Raw genomic sequence first — 17,217 nt, 5'->3', positions numbered from 1 at the left:
TGGTATATACATATAGTGTCATACAGATAGTGCTCTATATAGAGTAGTCTATAGTGATAATGGTATATACATATAGTGTCATACAGATAGTGCTCTATACAGGGTAGTCTATAGTGATAATGGTATATACATATAGTGTCATACAGATAGTGCTCTATATAGAGTAGTCTATAGTGATAATGGTATATACATGTAGTGTCATACAGAGAGTGCTCTATATAGAATAGTCTATAGTGATAATGGTATATACATATAGTGTCATACAGATAGTGCTCTATATAGAGTAGTCTATAGTGATAATGGTATATACATATAGTGTCATACAGATAGTGTCCTATATAGAGTAGTCTATAGTGATAATGGTATATACATATAGTGTCATACAGATAGTGCCCTATATAGAGTAGTCTATAGTGATAATGGTATATACATATAGTGTCATACAGATAGTGTCCTATATAGAGTAGTCTATAGTGATAATGGTATATACATATAGTGTCATACAGATAGTGTTCTATACAGAGTAGTCTATAGTGATAATGGTATATACATGTAGTGTCATACAGATAGTGCCCTATATAGAGTAGTCTACAGTGATAATGGTATATACATATAGTGTCATACAGATAGTGCTCTATACAGGGTAGTCTATAGTGATAATGGTATATACATATAGTGTCATACAGATAGTGCTCTATATAGAGTAGTCTATAGTGATAATGGTATATACATGTAGTGTCATACAGAGAGTGCTCTATATAGAATAGTCTATAGTGATAATGGTATATACATATAGTGTCATACAGATAGTGTTCTATACAGAGTAGTCTATAGTGATAATGGTATATACATATAGTGTCATACAGATAGTGTTCTATACAGAGTAGTCTATAGTGATAATGGTATATACATATAGTGTCATACAGATAGTGTCCTATATAGAGTAGTCTATAGTGATAATGGTATATACATATAGTGTCATACAGATAGTGTCCTATATAGAGTAGTCTATAGTGATAATGGTATATACATGTAGTGTCATACAGATAGTGTCCTATATAGAGTAGTCTATAGTGATAATGGTATATATATATAGTGTCATACAGATAGTGCTCTATACAGAGTAGTCTATAGTGATAATGGTATATACATATAGTGTCATACAGATAGTGCCCTATATAGAGTAGTCTATAGTGATAATGATACATATAGTGTCATACAGATAGTGTCCTATATAGAGTAGTCTATAGTGATAATGGTATATACATATAGTGTCATACAGATAGTGTCCTATATAGAGTAGTCTATAGTGATAATGGTATATATATATATAGTGTCATACAGATAGTGCTCTATACAGAGTAGTCTATAGTGATAATGGTATATACATATAGTGTCATACAGATAGTGTCCTATATAGAGTAGCCTATAGTGATAATGGTATATACATATAGTGTCATACAGAGAGTGTTCTATACAGGGTAGTCTATAGTGATAATGGTATATACATATAGTGTCATACAGATAGTGCTCTATACAGGGTAGTCTATAGTGATAATGGTATATACATATAGTGTCATACAGATAGTGCTCTATACAGGGTAGTCTATAGTGATAATGGTATATACATATAGTGTCATACAGATAGTGCCCTATATAGAGTAGTCTATAGTGATAATGGTATATACATATAGTGTCATACAGATAGTGCTCTATATAGAGTAGTCTATAGTGATAATGGTATATACATATAGTGTCATACAGATAGTGCCCTATATAGAGTAGTCTATAGTGATAATGGTATATACATATAGTGTCATACAGATAGTGCTCTATATAGAGTAGTCTATAGTGATAATGGTATATACATATAGTGTCATACAGATAGTGCTCTATACAGGGTAGTCTATAGTGATAATGGTATATACATATAGTGTCATACAGATAGTGTCCTATATAGAGTAGTCTATAGTGATAATGATATATACATATAGTGTCATACAGATAGTGCTCTATATAGAGTAGTCTATAGTGATAATGGTATATACATGTAGTGTCATACAGAGAGTGCTCTATATAGAATAGTCTATAGTGATAATGGTATATACATATAGTGTCATACAGATAGTGTTCTATACAGAGTAGTCTATAGTGATAATGGTATATACATGTAGTGTCATACAGATAGTGCCCTATATAGAGTAGTCTATAGTGATAATGGTATATACATATAGTGTCATACAGATAGTGCTCTATACAGGGTAGTCTATAGTGATAATGGTATATACATATAGTGTCATACAGATAGTGTCCTATATAGAGTAGTCTATAGTGATAATGATATATACATATAGTGTCATACAGATAGTGCTCTATATAGAGTAGTCTATAGTGATAATGGTATATACATGTAGTGTCATACAGAGAGTGCTCTATATAGAATAGTCTATAGTGATAATGGTATATACATATAGTGTCATACAGATAGTGTTCTATACAGAGTAGTCTATAGTGATAATGGTATATACATATAGTGTCATACAGATAGTGTTCTATACAGAGTAGTCTATAGTGATAATGGTATATACATATAGTGTCATACAGATAGTGTCCTATATAGAGTAGTCTATAGTGATAATGGTATATACATATAGTGTCATACAGATTGTGTCCTATATAGAGTAGTCTATAGTGATAATGGTATATACATGTAGTGTCATACAAAGAGTGCTCTATACAGGGTAGTCTATAGTGATAATGGTATATACATATAGTGTCATACAGATAGTGCTCTATACAGGGTAGTCTATAGTGATAATGGTATATACATATAGTGTCATACAGATAGTGTCCTATATAGAGTAGTCTATAGTGATAATGGTATATACATGTAGTGTCATACAGATAGTGTCCTATATAGAGTAGTCTCTAGTGATAATGGTATATACATATAGTGTCATACAGAGAGTGTCCTATATAGAGTAGTCTATAGTGATAATGGTATATACATGTAGTGTCATACAGATAGTGTCCTATATAGAGAAGTCTATAGTGATAATGGTATATACATATAGTGTCATACAGATAGTGTCCTATATAGAGTAGTCTATAGTGATAATGGTATATACATGTAGTGTCATACAGAGAGTGCTCTATATAGAATAGTCTATAGTGATAATGGTATATACATATAGTGTCATACAGATAGTGTTCTATACAGAGTAGTCTATAGTGATAATGGTATATACATATAGTGTCATACAGATAGTGTTCTATACAGAGTAGTCTATAGTGATAATGGTATATACATATAGTGTCATACAGATAGTGTCCTATATAGAGTAGTCTATAGTGATAATGGTATATACATATAGTGTCATACAGATTGTGTCCTATATAGAGTAGTCTATAGTGATAATGGTATATACATGTAGTGTCATACAAAGAGTGCTCTATACAGGGTAGTCTATAGTGATAATGGTATATACATATAGTGTCATACAGATAGTGTCCTATATAGAGTAGTCTATAGTGATAATGGTATATACATGTAGTGTCATACAGATAGTGTCCTATATAGAGTAGTCTCTAGTGATAATGGTATATACATATAGTGTCATACAGAGAGTGTCCTATATAGAGTAGTCTATAGTGATAATGGTATATACATGTAGTGTCATACAGATAGTGTCCTATACAGAGTAGTCTATAGTGATAATGGTATATACATATAGTGTCATACAGATAGTGTCCTATATAGAGTAGTCTATAGTGATAATGGTATATACATATAGAGTCATACAGATAGTGCTCTATATAGAGTAGTCTATAGTGATAATGGTATATACATATAGTGTCATACAGATAGTGTCCTATATAGAGTAGTCTATAGTGATACTGCTAGATGCATCCAGTGATACAGATACAGCGACCTAGAATGGGGACAAGCTCCCTTACTGCAGTCCTTAGTGGGGCTGTTCTCATTACAATTTTACCACCTGTCAGCCATATACATTTTATACAATACCATTTTTAAAACATATTGCTCGTCATACGCATGGACTAGAATTGCTGAAACTTACTTAAAAAGTGCCTACGTTTGACTACGTCTGACCTCTCTTACGTTTGACTACGTCTGACCTCTCTTACGTTTGCATACGTTTGCCTACGTCTGACCTCTCTTACGTTTGCATACGTTTTTTCATAGCATAAAAAGCGTAGCATACAACTCTTTTCTGTCCCACCAGCAAAGTATGGCAACATATACCGTACGGTTCCAAACATTTAATGTATACCTTTGTATCAAATGCTTTAAAGAAAAAAAATACACCACTCTATTTAGAAAAAAAGAGTTTAGCGTGAAAAAACTTATATTTTTCACGTAAAAACAGACGTATAGAAACACATACATTTAAAAATCATACAGGAATGCATAACATGGCATACCTTTGGGCACACTTCTTCATGCGTGTTTAATGTATCATCGCACACATTATATAAGGGGCCAGTCACACAGATACATATTTTGATTCGTTTTCTTGAGGCGCCGTTCACTGGTGAAGGACGGGTTATGTTTATGCCATCTTGGATTTATAGACTCTGCCCTGAATTCACAGGACTCATCATTTTCAGAAAAATGGCATTTTGTGCTGTATTCATTTTGTATGATGTATAGAACAGTGACAGCAGCATCACCGCTCCTCCACAAGGTGGAGGGGATCTGTCCTCGTCTTAAAGGGGAACTCAACCTCTGCTCAACGCCTGTATATGTGGGCATGGGTGAACAGATGGCAGTGTCTGAGCATAGGTGCAGAGGGCAGCAACTGGGCATAGGTGTACAAAAGAGGGCAGTAACTGGGCACAAGAGTACAGAAGAGTGCAGCAGCTGGGCACAGGTGTAGAGGGCAGCAACTGGACATAAGTGTACAAAAGGTGGCAGTCAGTGGGCACAGATGTACAGAGGGCAGCGACTGGGCATAGGTGTACAGAAGAGGGCAGTGACTGGGCACAGGTGCAGAGGGCAGCAACTGGGCACAGGCGTATAAAAGAGAACAGCAACTGGGTACAGGTGCAGAGGGCAGCAACAGCACAGGTATATGAAAGAGAACAGCAAGTGGGCACAGGTGTACAGAAGAGGGCAGTGACTGAGCACAGGTGTATAAAAGGGAACAGCGACTAGGCACAGTTGTACAGAAGAGGGCAGTGACTAAGCACAGGTGTACAGAAGAGGGCAGTGACTAAGCACAGGTGTACAGAAGAGGGGAGTGACTCGGCAGAAGTGTACAGAAGAGGGCAGTGACTGGGCACAGGTGTACAGAAGAGGGCAGTGACTTGGCACAGATGCACAGAAGAGGGCAGTGACTGGGCACAGATGCACAGAAGAGGGCAGTGACTGGGCACAGATGCACAGAAGAGGGCAGTGACTGGGCACAGATGCACAGAAGAGGGCAGTGACTGGGCACAGGTGTACAGAAGAGCGCAGACACTGAACGGAGGTGCTGCTCTCACTTAATGATAGACACTGGACTGGGTTTATTCTTTATGTTCATTAGAAGAGACTCCAGAATTCAGGCTAGTGGATGAGGAATGATGGGGCTTGTAGGTCTCCTTGAAGGAAATGTGTAGAGCGCTCCTGCAGGGCAATGATTAACTTGTTTGATGTTCTGGGGCTGTAATATAATAAGTATCTCCCCTGCCACTATTACACCACAATTAGCATAGTTATTGGCCCTCATACATTGTGGGGGTAACATTGTAATTAAGTGTGTGAAGTGGTGGAAGAGTAACATTGAGAACCTTCCTCAATCAGCGGATTCCTCTTGGGGACCCCCCTCCAGCTCTACTCCCCTCCGTCACCAGCAACGGCTTCTACGATAATTACCACAGTGTCACTTTAAGGCGATGCGAATCGTCCCTTTGCCAAACTGACAGGCTGGGAAATAAATGAGTGGAGAGAGCCGTGGAGCTTATTTATGGCACATAAATAGCGGCGGATTATTGAAAGCTTATTAATGGGGGATAAACAGAGTAGCAGTTCACGGGTACACAGGCCTGCCGCGCTTATCCTGCCATTAATACTCCTTGTTAATGTTCTGTAATGTCTCCGCCATGCCATAACCGTCTTATTACAGTCTAATGAAATGTCGCTTGTCTGGGTTAACTCTTGCTCTCCTAGTACAGCCCATATTATATAAAGAGTAGAAGAAGGGAAAACTATTTGCTGTAACAGTATTGCGGCTTCACCTGAGGAGTAAGTGCTTTTTGTTGGAGTCACAATGTTCAATATGGCTACAACCTGGAGGCCAAAAGTAAAGATGGAGGTGAAGGGGGAGCCGACAACGGGTAGGCTGCCAGCTGCTTTAGGAGACTTGTCCGTGAAAAACGCAATTCTTTTAAAATGCCATCCACTGGTGGAAAAATCAATTTAATGGACCGCGGATGGCCAATGATTCCCTATAGGGAAATGGTACACATGGAAAACAGCGATCTTTGGCGGCGTTCCGCTGCCTTTGTCTGGTTAGTCTGTGGGGGTGGCTAAGTGATGGCAGTGACTTTTGCTATATATGTGTAATGACCAAACAATGACTAAAGATGACGATGCTTGTGAGGTTTCCTCTACCTGTCATGAAGAAAAATGACAAACAAGGGGGTGGAGCAGAGCAGCAAGGGTTAATGGGGAACAATTTGCCTCCTCACCAAGCTAGGAATCTAATATTGGCTCCTGAGAACTGTTAACCTTCCAGAATTGAGTCACCAGGACTGACACGGAGCAGCGGCTGACAAGTGACGAGTCTAATTCACTTTATTATGCTTCCTCTTGTCACAATTAATAGATAATCACTTGGCAGAAGATGTAAAGCAGATCACGATCCACTTGTCTGCCGTTATGTTCACACCGCTCTTTCGTCCTGGATTTTGTGCCGGATCTGCAGTATAGGCTCCGAGCGGAGGGCTGGACAGTGACCCCATTCTCTCCTCTGTCCTGATTCTTTCACATGGAAACCTTTTCCCAAGACAATGGCAACTAGCGTCATCAATTCTGGGGCCAAACCTTCCAGCCATCAGGGGCGTGAAACCCCTCAATAGAAACTGTTATATAGTGACAGGTGATGACATTGAGACAGATCAGGTGCAGCACTACAGCATACAATAATACATGAATCATGATACAAATAACCATGACAACATTGCATAGCGCCACCCAGACTGACTGGCTGTGACTGTTACTGCACTAAAAAAATAGTACAAGTCACTCATTCTAATAAAAAAAGAGGATGAAGTCATCATTATAATAATAAGCAAGGAACCACTAATTAGAATGAGAAGCAAAAAATACTAACAATAATAAGAGAAAATTGAGCCACTAATTAGAAGATAGGTAATAACCACTAATTGTAATAAAAAGAGGAAGATTCTATTTTAACTACTGTATAATTAGTGATAAAGGAGATGCTAATTATAATAAGAGGGAAGAACCACTAATTATAATAAAAAGAGAGGTAAAAGCCCCTGATTATAAGATAAGGAAGAACCACTAATTATAATAAGGTGATAACAACTAATCATAATAAAAAGAGAGAAAAAAGACACTAATTATAAGAGGGTGGAGCTAATGATTATAAGAGAAGTATGAACTTTTATTGATAAGAGGGAGGGGTTACTGATTATAATAAGAGGGAGGAGCAACTAATTCTAATAACCCAAAAGGAAAGAGCCACTAATAATAAGAGAAGCCACTAATTATAATAAGAGAGAAAATAAACAATAATTATCATAAAAGAGGGAGGAATGGCTGGGTATATATTATGAAAGGGAAGAGCCATTAATTGTAAGAAGCTGACACTTATATTAACCCTTTCCAATCCACTGTCTGACGTCTAAAGACATTATGATTTAAGGCTGTACAGCTCCCATGTTGGAAGACATCCGTCGGGGTTCTCTTACTGTATATTGCCAGCCTCTCTGCTGTCGGAGTCTATCCAACGTATCACCTCATGCAGTACTGGCTTTAGCCAGCAGATAGCGTTGTTGTATAATGGCAGAAAAAGAGTAAGCCCCCTAGGAAAACCAGGATACAAATTGGATTGGAAAGGGTTAACTCCAGAAAGCGGTCAGAGACACTTATTATAACACTAGAAAGAGGGAGGGTCCACTGATTATCAGAGAGGGAGGAGCTACTAATTGTAATAAGGGGGAGCTGCTAAATAAGAGAGGGGTGAGCCATTAGTTATAACAAAATAGGGAGGGTCCACAAATTATAATGAGAGAGAAAAAAGATATATAAAGAGGAAGGAACTGCTTATTATAATGAGGAGCCACTAATTGTAATAAGATAGGAAGGTGCCACTTAAAATAACACCGAAAAGAGGTGAAGAGCCCCTTATAATAACACTAGAGAGAGGGGCAGTTAGTAATCATAAGAGGGAGGAGCTTCGAGGAGGAAATAAATAAGAGAGGGAGCAGCCACAAATTAAAGAAAAAAAAATAAGGCTCAAATTAAAGTAGGTGTAAGAAGCAATAATAATAATAATAATAGACAGAGGGAGAAACTACTAATTACTACAAGAGCAAAACAATTGTTCACTAAGCAAGAGTAAAGCTACACTTGCCCTTTAAGGAGCAGGAGACTACAGTAACAAATATCAGCTTCAGCTTGGGGATGTGTAATATAGAATTCTGCAGTTTGTGGGGTACACCTGGCACCCAGATATCTTCAGTCCAGTGACAGTGCAGCAGCCAGGCCACCACACAGTCCACACTGGATAGGGTCAGCAGTCTAAGGACAAACTGCAAGAATGCAGAAAATAAAATACATTTTCAGATCTAAATTCCAGGAGCTTTCAGCGTCTTTATTATCACTGATCTAATCGAAGCCCAACCTCTGAAATCTCTCATCCTCCCTGATATCTCCTAATGGTCCTGGATCCACTCCAGAACTCTCCCAGGAGTGCGGCGTCTACACCAAATTAACATGTATTACGGCTAATTTATGTCGCTTTTTGTGGAATATCCAAGACAGTAAGTGTATAGCGCAGTTCAGGGTTATCATACTGTTACAGTAATCTCAGAGCGCATTCACACACCCATCATCCTTTCATATTCCCCATCCTCTCATCATCTCTCAATCCCCCAAATGCAATAAATGGCTATAAAACGTTATCCTGAAGCCTCTGTATTGCCCCGACACTTGATTAATATATGTTGTCTTGTGTAGATGACACTTCTTCTTGTGACCATCCATGTATAACAGATGTTGGTCAGTTTGTGTCCTGTTGACCCCTAATTACTAATCATACTGGTGGTATGAGGGAGTGGGAAGTCTCATCCGAAACAGAGTACCCCTATGGCCAGGCAGTGGCAGACTATGGTCAATGCTTTCATGAGTAGTGTATATTTGGACACTGGGCAGGGCAGCTCCTGATATGGCCAGGTTCAGGCAGAGCAGCAGCTTCACAGTTCACATTTACCTTCTTTTCACCTGGTGAAAATTAATAGAATAGGAGAATAAGGTCCCCCCCGTTAAGAAAATGTATTTAAAAAAATGAACCAGCATAGATAAAAAGAAACCAACTGCTTAACTTTTAACAGCAACCCTACTAGACTCTCGGGTTCCGACAGCAACAACCAAAGCATACACATCTTCTTTAACTGAAGGGTGTTGCCAACTTGAAAAAAATGTTGGCGTTGCTCTATAAATTAAGCAATTTCTTAATGGGATGAGATGTGTGAGGAAAGGTCGGGAAGGACATGTTGAGAAACCTGAACTATCACCCATGAGAGTGACGAGCGGTGATCATAATGAGGAGCATACAGCGTTAGAATAAATCCCCTTCTGACTGAAGGCTATGAGGAAAGTACCGAGCGGTTCATGGACATTTAGAAACATCTTCTAATCCTAGCCATGGGTTAGGCACCCACAATTTGCAAGATGCAAAGTGACTGCATGGGGGTGTAAGTGTTCAGTCACTTATAGAAGAACAATCAACAATACTGCTTGAGACCTCAACATCTTATCCTCCATCTCCAACCTTTAAGACTTATTTACACGTAGACCATGACCCTTACCCATATGGTTTCCAGATTTTAGAACCCATCAATATTGTAACAAATGGAGGGTAAGAAAAAGGCACATGGTAGAACCCTGAGAATTGTTCTTTTAGAAGAGGACAGCAGCCAACACCACAGAGTGAGGACTGGAGCTGAACACTGCAGTCTACACATTTACACATTGGTTTCATCAGAAGTGAAAAAGACGGTACATGACTGAACTGGATTCTCCATGAAGATCTGCAGCCCAATGACATTCTTGAGAACTTCTTCTTAGCTTGCTGGTCCCCCAATATGAAGCGAATAACAAGAGGTTCTAGTGTTTGGAGCCCCCACGCCATATTCATGGTCTAGTATGAGGTCCATTCAAGTTCTAAGGTCTCCTAATTAACAAAAAAATACTTTCCCAGACAGTTGACAGTCTTGTTAGTTCTCTCAACACAGTCTCCCATTTGATGCACACATTCTTCACAATGTCGACATTATGATTGCATGCCCACTGCGAAGACTTCTTTTAGGGTCTGTTTTGCCCACGGGAAAATTGATGATGCATCACTGGACAAAGCCAAAAATCGCTAGGTGCAAGGCGAGTATGGAGCATGAGGAACCACTTCAAAGTTGTTGTAACAAAGAAATCTCTGAATAAGGGCTGCCCGATGAGCAGGAGCATTATCCTGATGGAGTTGCAGCACCCACCTAGAGGAAACGTTCTGCATCTTCAGGTCTCCATGTAGGATGGTGTGCACAAATCCTATGTAAACACCAACTTTGCAGACAATTTCTTCTACAGTCATACACTGGGCTGTCATAACCACTTGCTCCTCCTGCTCAATCATGTTGTCATTACACCTTCACCGCATGTCTCACTCAACCCACGAATGTGATGCGTGTAATTCCACGCAAATGAAGAAACAGATGATTACACATTGTTCTTGAAACGTGAATGTCGCCATTTCAGGTACTAAAAACACGTGTAACTTCAGCCATTGTCGCATGGGTTCTGTGCACTGGATGATGCTGCCATCTTTCTCACTCAAGGCCAAAGAATGCCCATGTCTTCTAAAATGCACCCCCTATTTCTATCTGCTCCTATTCCTAAGAAAAAAAATTAGAAGACCTTAGAACATGAATGCTCCTTGTAATTCACAATGAGTGATAATCCAGCACTTGTTCCACTGATGCCAAGTTACATGAATTTCACTGCGTAGTTTAGTTGGCAAAATCTCTACTAGGAATTTTTGAAGTATCCACCAATATGAATGGTGATTTGTGTTCATTCATCCTGTTTTTATTCTCTTGTGGGGATGAATACACAAATACAGTTGTTTTCCACATGTAAGAACATATGAACTGTAAGTAATCATCAGGAACATGGGTGCAGAGGACCATCGTGGATGAGACAATGTAACCCTATATTAACGCCCCATGTGAATAAGGCAAATCATCACTAAAAAAAATCTTGTGACAAATGACTGAGCAGATTACCAGTCACTGATTGGCCGGAAGCGGCAGAAGCACATCAACCTATAGTAACTGAACTCCAATAAAAGTTTCTTATGATGACAAATTAACGACCCTGGGTTGGGGAGTTAGAAGCTGAAAGTACTGGAAATTTCGTGTTCGCTGAAATCCTCTCTGTCATTCTCCACTGTGTATGGTAGAGTCATTGTTGAAAATATGAAAGGCTAATTGAGTTAGAAGGTCGTTTCAGCCCACACAAAGTGATATGGCAAATTAACCACAGATATTTAAAGAATGGCGACTGGATATCTGCAGGGAAAACGATCTAAGTAGTTGATAAACGCAATCCCTCAACTTCTACCAGAGCCATGATGTTCATAGGGGCATAGGTGATCACATTATAGGGGTGGATTATTGTACGCAGGTTTACTCCCACTCAGGGTCTGGCCTTGACTTCTTCTGGATCAACACAGCATGAAAATAATCTTTGAATTTCATGCAGTACTGAGAATAGTTTTCATAACTTCTTATAGGATCACAGGACAGGAAATCAGCTGAGTGGCGCAGTATATCTTCCCCCATATTTTTAGCTTTACCTCCAGTATGCAGTATTTTCAGATCACCCACAATTATAGCTTTTTACAAAATATCTGATACAGATACAGCATTCCCTCAAGTTACAATATTAATTGGTTCCATGACAACCATTATAAGTTGAAAATGTTGTAAATGGAGACTAGAACTCTATTGAAAACTAGTAATTGGTGCCAAAGCTACCAAAGGTCACCCAAAAGTAATACAAAATGAAGATGGGAAAAAAACGTACAAAATTCATACAGATAAATCTGGAAAGAACTGCTGAACGTAAATCACTTTCTATGTAGAGGACAAGATCATCTTCAGGATTCTGTACAGAAAACACCATGTAGCAGAAAAACAAAATTGAGCCTCCATCACATGGTGCCAAAGGAGCAGCACATTGCAACATATGTAACAAGCAGTATAATACATGTAGTGAAGAGAAGCGCTACCAGGCAGCCAATCACTGCATGCTCTTCAGTAATAGCAGTGAAATGTCTATACCGATTGGATGGATCTTCCAGCCAACCACATGCTGCAGATCATCCGTGGGACTAGATCTGCTGTCAAGTTATAATGGCCTAGTAAAGACCATTGTATGTTGAAAATATTGTAACCTGATGCCATTGTGACTTGAGAGACCATTGTATAGGGAGAACCATAGATGGAATCTCAGTGGTGACCACCATCACTATCTCCTCTCATAGATCAAGAAATGATAAATTCATGACACTGAGATTCCCATTATGTTTTGAGTGTTGTGATTGGTTATAGCTAGAGATGAGAGAGTATACTCGATAAGGCAAACTACTCGAGCGAGTAGTGCCTTATTCGAGTACCTGCACGCTCGTCTCTAAAGATTCGGGTGCCGGCAAGGGGCGGGAAGCAGCGGGGGAGAGCGGGGAGGAACGGAGATCTCTCTCTCCCTCTCTCCCCCCCCCCCCGCATCTCACCTGTCACCCGCGCCGGCACCCGAATCTTTAGAGACGAGCGGGCAGGTACTCGAATTAGACACAACTCGCTCGAGTAGTTTGCCTTATCGAGTATGCTCGCTGATCTCTAGTTATAACACTTGAAATCTCCTCAAATATCTCTGTTATTCCCTGATCATTATCTTGGGTCTGATTCTCTATATATTCATGGCAGGCCTCCCAGGCAGCGAATGTATCATAGTTTTCCAGGCGTTAGTCATTCCCAGGAAAATGGGCATCATTTTGCAGACTAGAGTACAGACTACACTAGTTCTTCAGATTGTCTTCCTAAGTGTCCCCCATTGTCTTCTCTTGTAACAATTCCGTAATTGTTGTTCTGCAGCAGAAATGCCAGATCCTCGCATCTTGTCCATGTGTTCAGTGTGGCTCTTCCCAGTGACTACAGAGGTGGGGAGATTCTGCAGATCTGAGAGTCCATGATATAAGGCTCTGAGCTCTCAGGGGTCTCTTTCCTGCCCCGAGTGCCCCCCTCAGCCCTGCAGTAGAATGAAAACCTGGCCGGTCTGATCCCAAAAGGCAGTAATACAGAAACTTGCAATAAACTATAAGCGAGTTATTAAATATCTCCAGGAGTGGCTTATAAATCACAACTTTACAGTCTCTGATTACACATTCCATTTATTCTGTAAGCGCTAAAAGGAAGAAAAATGGAGCTCGGAGAAGATTTAAAAGGAAACACAGATTCTATATTTCATGGGTGGTTCCCACAGGGGAAGCAGGGGGGTCTTTTTCTCTGGAGCTTAATGGGCAAGGCAGCCTTACACTAACCAGCACCCCACATGTTCATATATGATCAGGAGGCTGCACTGACCAACAACATGTGTTCATGTATGATTATCTTAAGGATTAAACATTGCAGGGAGCTGGCCTCTCTAGGGAGGACGTGAGGAGCATTTGCTATAAAACTCCAGGAGCAGTAAAGGTATTAGGGATGGAATCTGCTGTCACATGGGCTGTGCAATGAGGGGTGCTGTGTACACTGCGCTCCCTTGTATAAACTGTGTGGCGCACCCCCCCAGACATCAGCAGCCAAAATCAATTTCATTCACTGGGAGATACCAGGTGAAAAATGTAATTTCCGAACTTAGAGACAACACAGTGTAGTTACCCGCACACATCTCCCTCTAACCAGGGCAGCGGTGATATTCTGCGGATAGGATTTCACTCTCCTGATTAGGAATCTGCAATGTTATTAAAACCTCAACACAGAAAGAATCAGAAAGAAATAAAACACAAACTCTTTCCAGCAGAGGAGATATCTTGTATATATAACCTGACACATCCACAAATTCTCTACTGATCCCTACATTCTGCAATCATCACCAACCCTCACCACTGATAGTTGCCTACTAATGCCCATGTTCTGCTCATCTCTGTAATTCACCAACACTGATAGGTAAATGTAGGGCACAGTAGAGAATTATCTGCATCACCCTTCACCATTGGCAATTCTCTACCGATCCCTACGTTCTGCTCATCTCTACCATCTCCCACCATTGTTAATTCTATACTGAAACTTGCATTCTGCTTATCTCCACCACCTCTTACAACTGACAGTTCTCTGTTTATCCCTATAGTCTACTCATTTCTATCACCACCATCACCCCATCACTGTTCATTGCTATCATCCCTCAATACTGATTATTCTGTAGTAATCCCTACATTTTGCTTATCTCCACCACTGAAAATGGTTTACTGATCCTTACATTCTGTTTATTTCCACCATTTGTCTCCATTGAAAATTATCTACTGATCCCTATGTTCTGCTGATATCCATCATCCTTCAATACTGATACTTCCCTGCTGATCCTTACATTCTGCTTATCGCTACTACTGGTTTACCCACTGATAATTCCCTATTGATTCCTACATTCTGCTCATTTCTGTAATCCACCACCATTGATAAGCAAAATGTAGGGATCAGAAGTTAATTAACGCCACCAACCCTTATCACTGACAATGCTCCAGTCATTCCTATATTTTGCTCATCTCTACCATCCCTCACCATTCTTAATTTCTTTTCCCAGTCCATATGTTCTTTCTATCTCTACCACTATTGCGTTGAGAGATTATTAAACTAATCGGTTCGGGAGTGAATGACTCGATTTAAAAATAATGATTGTGAATTAGGACTTCCAATTCCAACTTCCATTAAAATCAATAGGAGCAAAAATTGGGTTCTCTAATTTGGCCTCCTTGAACAACAGTGGAGGAGGAGGAGGAGAAGGAGGTGGCTACTAAAGGCCCAGTGGTGGAATCCCCGGTTCAAATCCCCATCAAGGCCAGAATCAAACCTTGAAGTCCAGCACTACAAAGCACAGTGCTAAGCCAACACAACTGTCCTTTCTATTCAAAGCAGAAAGCTAAAATTTTGGCGATTTTTGCTAAAAATCAGATCTGAATGATCAGATTTAGCAAAAATTGTTCCGATTTCATCACCCAGCCAATCCCGATGAGCAACACTATCTACCCGCACTCTATACATCACCATTCCAGCATTCCCTACGGACTATATCAACAAACAATGTAAGAACCATCTCCAACATAGCTGAATTTACATCCGCACAAACTATCATTCCACTTCATTAAATCATTATGTTCTTATTTCTAACACAAGATGCAAAAAGTGAAAGCAAAACAAAGAATAAAGACTTCATGAGAAATAAGTAAAGTCTGTTATTGGCGCAGATCACCTTCCCGGTAGATGAAACCACTGGAAACCTTCAGAGGGGGCAGAAAATATGTAGAAAACACTCAGATACTTTAAATGCCAAAAGGAAATGTCAGAATAAATTGCAGCAGTGGAGGGAGCGGCGAGGCCCATAAAACCTGTCAGAATTGTCTTTCTTCCTCTTATCTAGTCTTCTGCTTGGCGCCTCGTATCGGGCTGTTTATTGCACTTGTGTTTGTGTTTTTAGAATAATTTGCTCATGTAAAGTAGATATGAACCATGGAAAAGGCAGCGGAGCTGGGAGGAGCGGTGACTAATGAAAGGCAGGAGATAGAGGGGCACTATGAGGTTTATCTTTCCGCAGCTCGCTCTTCTCTGTCCCTTCCAAATGATATTTAAGGATAAACATCTCAATTTGAGCTGCAGATGCTGAGAAAACATAAAGCTGAGGACATGAAGGGAGCATGCATCTCTGTCAGGCGACAGCTCTATCACATGCAGATTTATGAAGTGGCTGTATGGGGCTTCCGAAGCTTCTGGAGAACTTATCATGTAATGAGCCTTAGCAGTTCCCAGCTAGGCGGCCTAATATAGTAGCTCTCGGAACACCAAGGGACTGGCTTCTACTGGGAGTTACGGGAATCTATTCCATTCTAGGTATGCAATAACAGTCATTCTCTAGATCAGCACCCAATTTCTGAAGGATTTAAATGCCTGGCGCTATATACAGTTTACAGAACATTTGTGGGATCTTAGAGTCCTAGGCTTAGGTCATCAACAGGGGGTTTGTACCTCTTCTTTACTGATGGGCTAGCGTCCCCAGAGGTTTAAAATGAACTATTCTGTATTTGCCCTTTGGGGGCAGAGTATTAGTAATCCACAGTAGAAAAGTGGGCATTTTTTTGTGTGTTCTTGTCTGTCACGGTCATATGGACTCCTCTAAGGTCTCCGAAGACTTGATTGAACCAAGATACTTGCTATTATCATTTTAGGTTGCTTCAGAAAGGTTCCCAGTGATCAGTTCTAGGGGTTACAAATAAACACTCATTGACAAAAGAAATAATACATCCAGATAGAAATGTCAGATTCCTGCAAAACTTGGCAAAGATTTATGTCTGAGGCAGATATGTAAGCGATTACAGTTGTCCTCTGATTAGACATTGGATCTTGCCACCAGAGACCGTAAAAGGGCTTTTTCCGTTGCACTATAAAAAGGCCCCCAGAGGCCACTTTTGTGTAGTGTATCTCTTGTTGAGAGATTGTTGATTGCTAGATATGTCTCTATGACATATTTGAAGACATTTCGACCAGTTAATAAACTTTGAGAGGAGCACATCATTGGAATGAGAGAAGTAGGACGGTCGTTTTGACAAATTGTCTGCCATCTAGGCTGTTCCTACCAAGTTGATAGAAAGTAATGGGAGCAATGGTTATATGAGGGCATGCATACACTGCAAAGAAGCTCTG

The 17,217-nt window shown here is 39.9% G+C and overlaps 1 protein-coding gene across 11 annotated transcripts in view; it reads right to left on the bottom strand.

Annotated features, from left to right (window-relative positions):
• The window catches only part of LOC136632264 (protein CEPU-1-like), a 659,300-nt gene that overhangs the window by 273,427 nt on the left and 368,656 nt on the right, over positions 1-17,217 (bottom strand). The window lies entirely within an intron of this gene.

The sequence above is a fragment of the Eleutherodactylus coqui genome, chromosome 6 (genome assembly GCF_035609145.1).
Source record: "Eleutherodactylus coqui strain aEleCoq1 chromosome 6, aEleCoq1.hap1, whole genome shotgun sequence".
Lineage (NCBI taxonomy): Eukaryota > Metazoa > Chordata > Amphibia > Anura > Eleutherodactylidae > Eleutherodactylus > Eleutherodactylus coqui.
The sequence above is the reverse complement of the archived record's forward strand: the minus strand, read 5'-3'. Positions and strand labels throughout refer to the sequence as shown.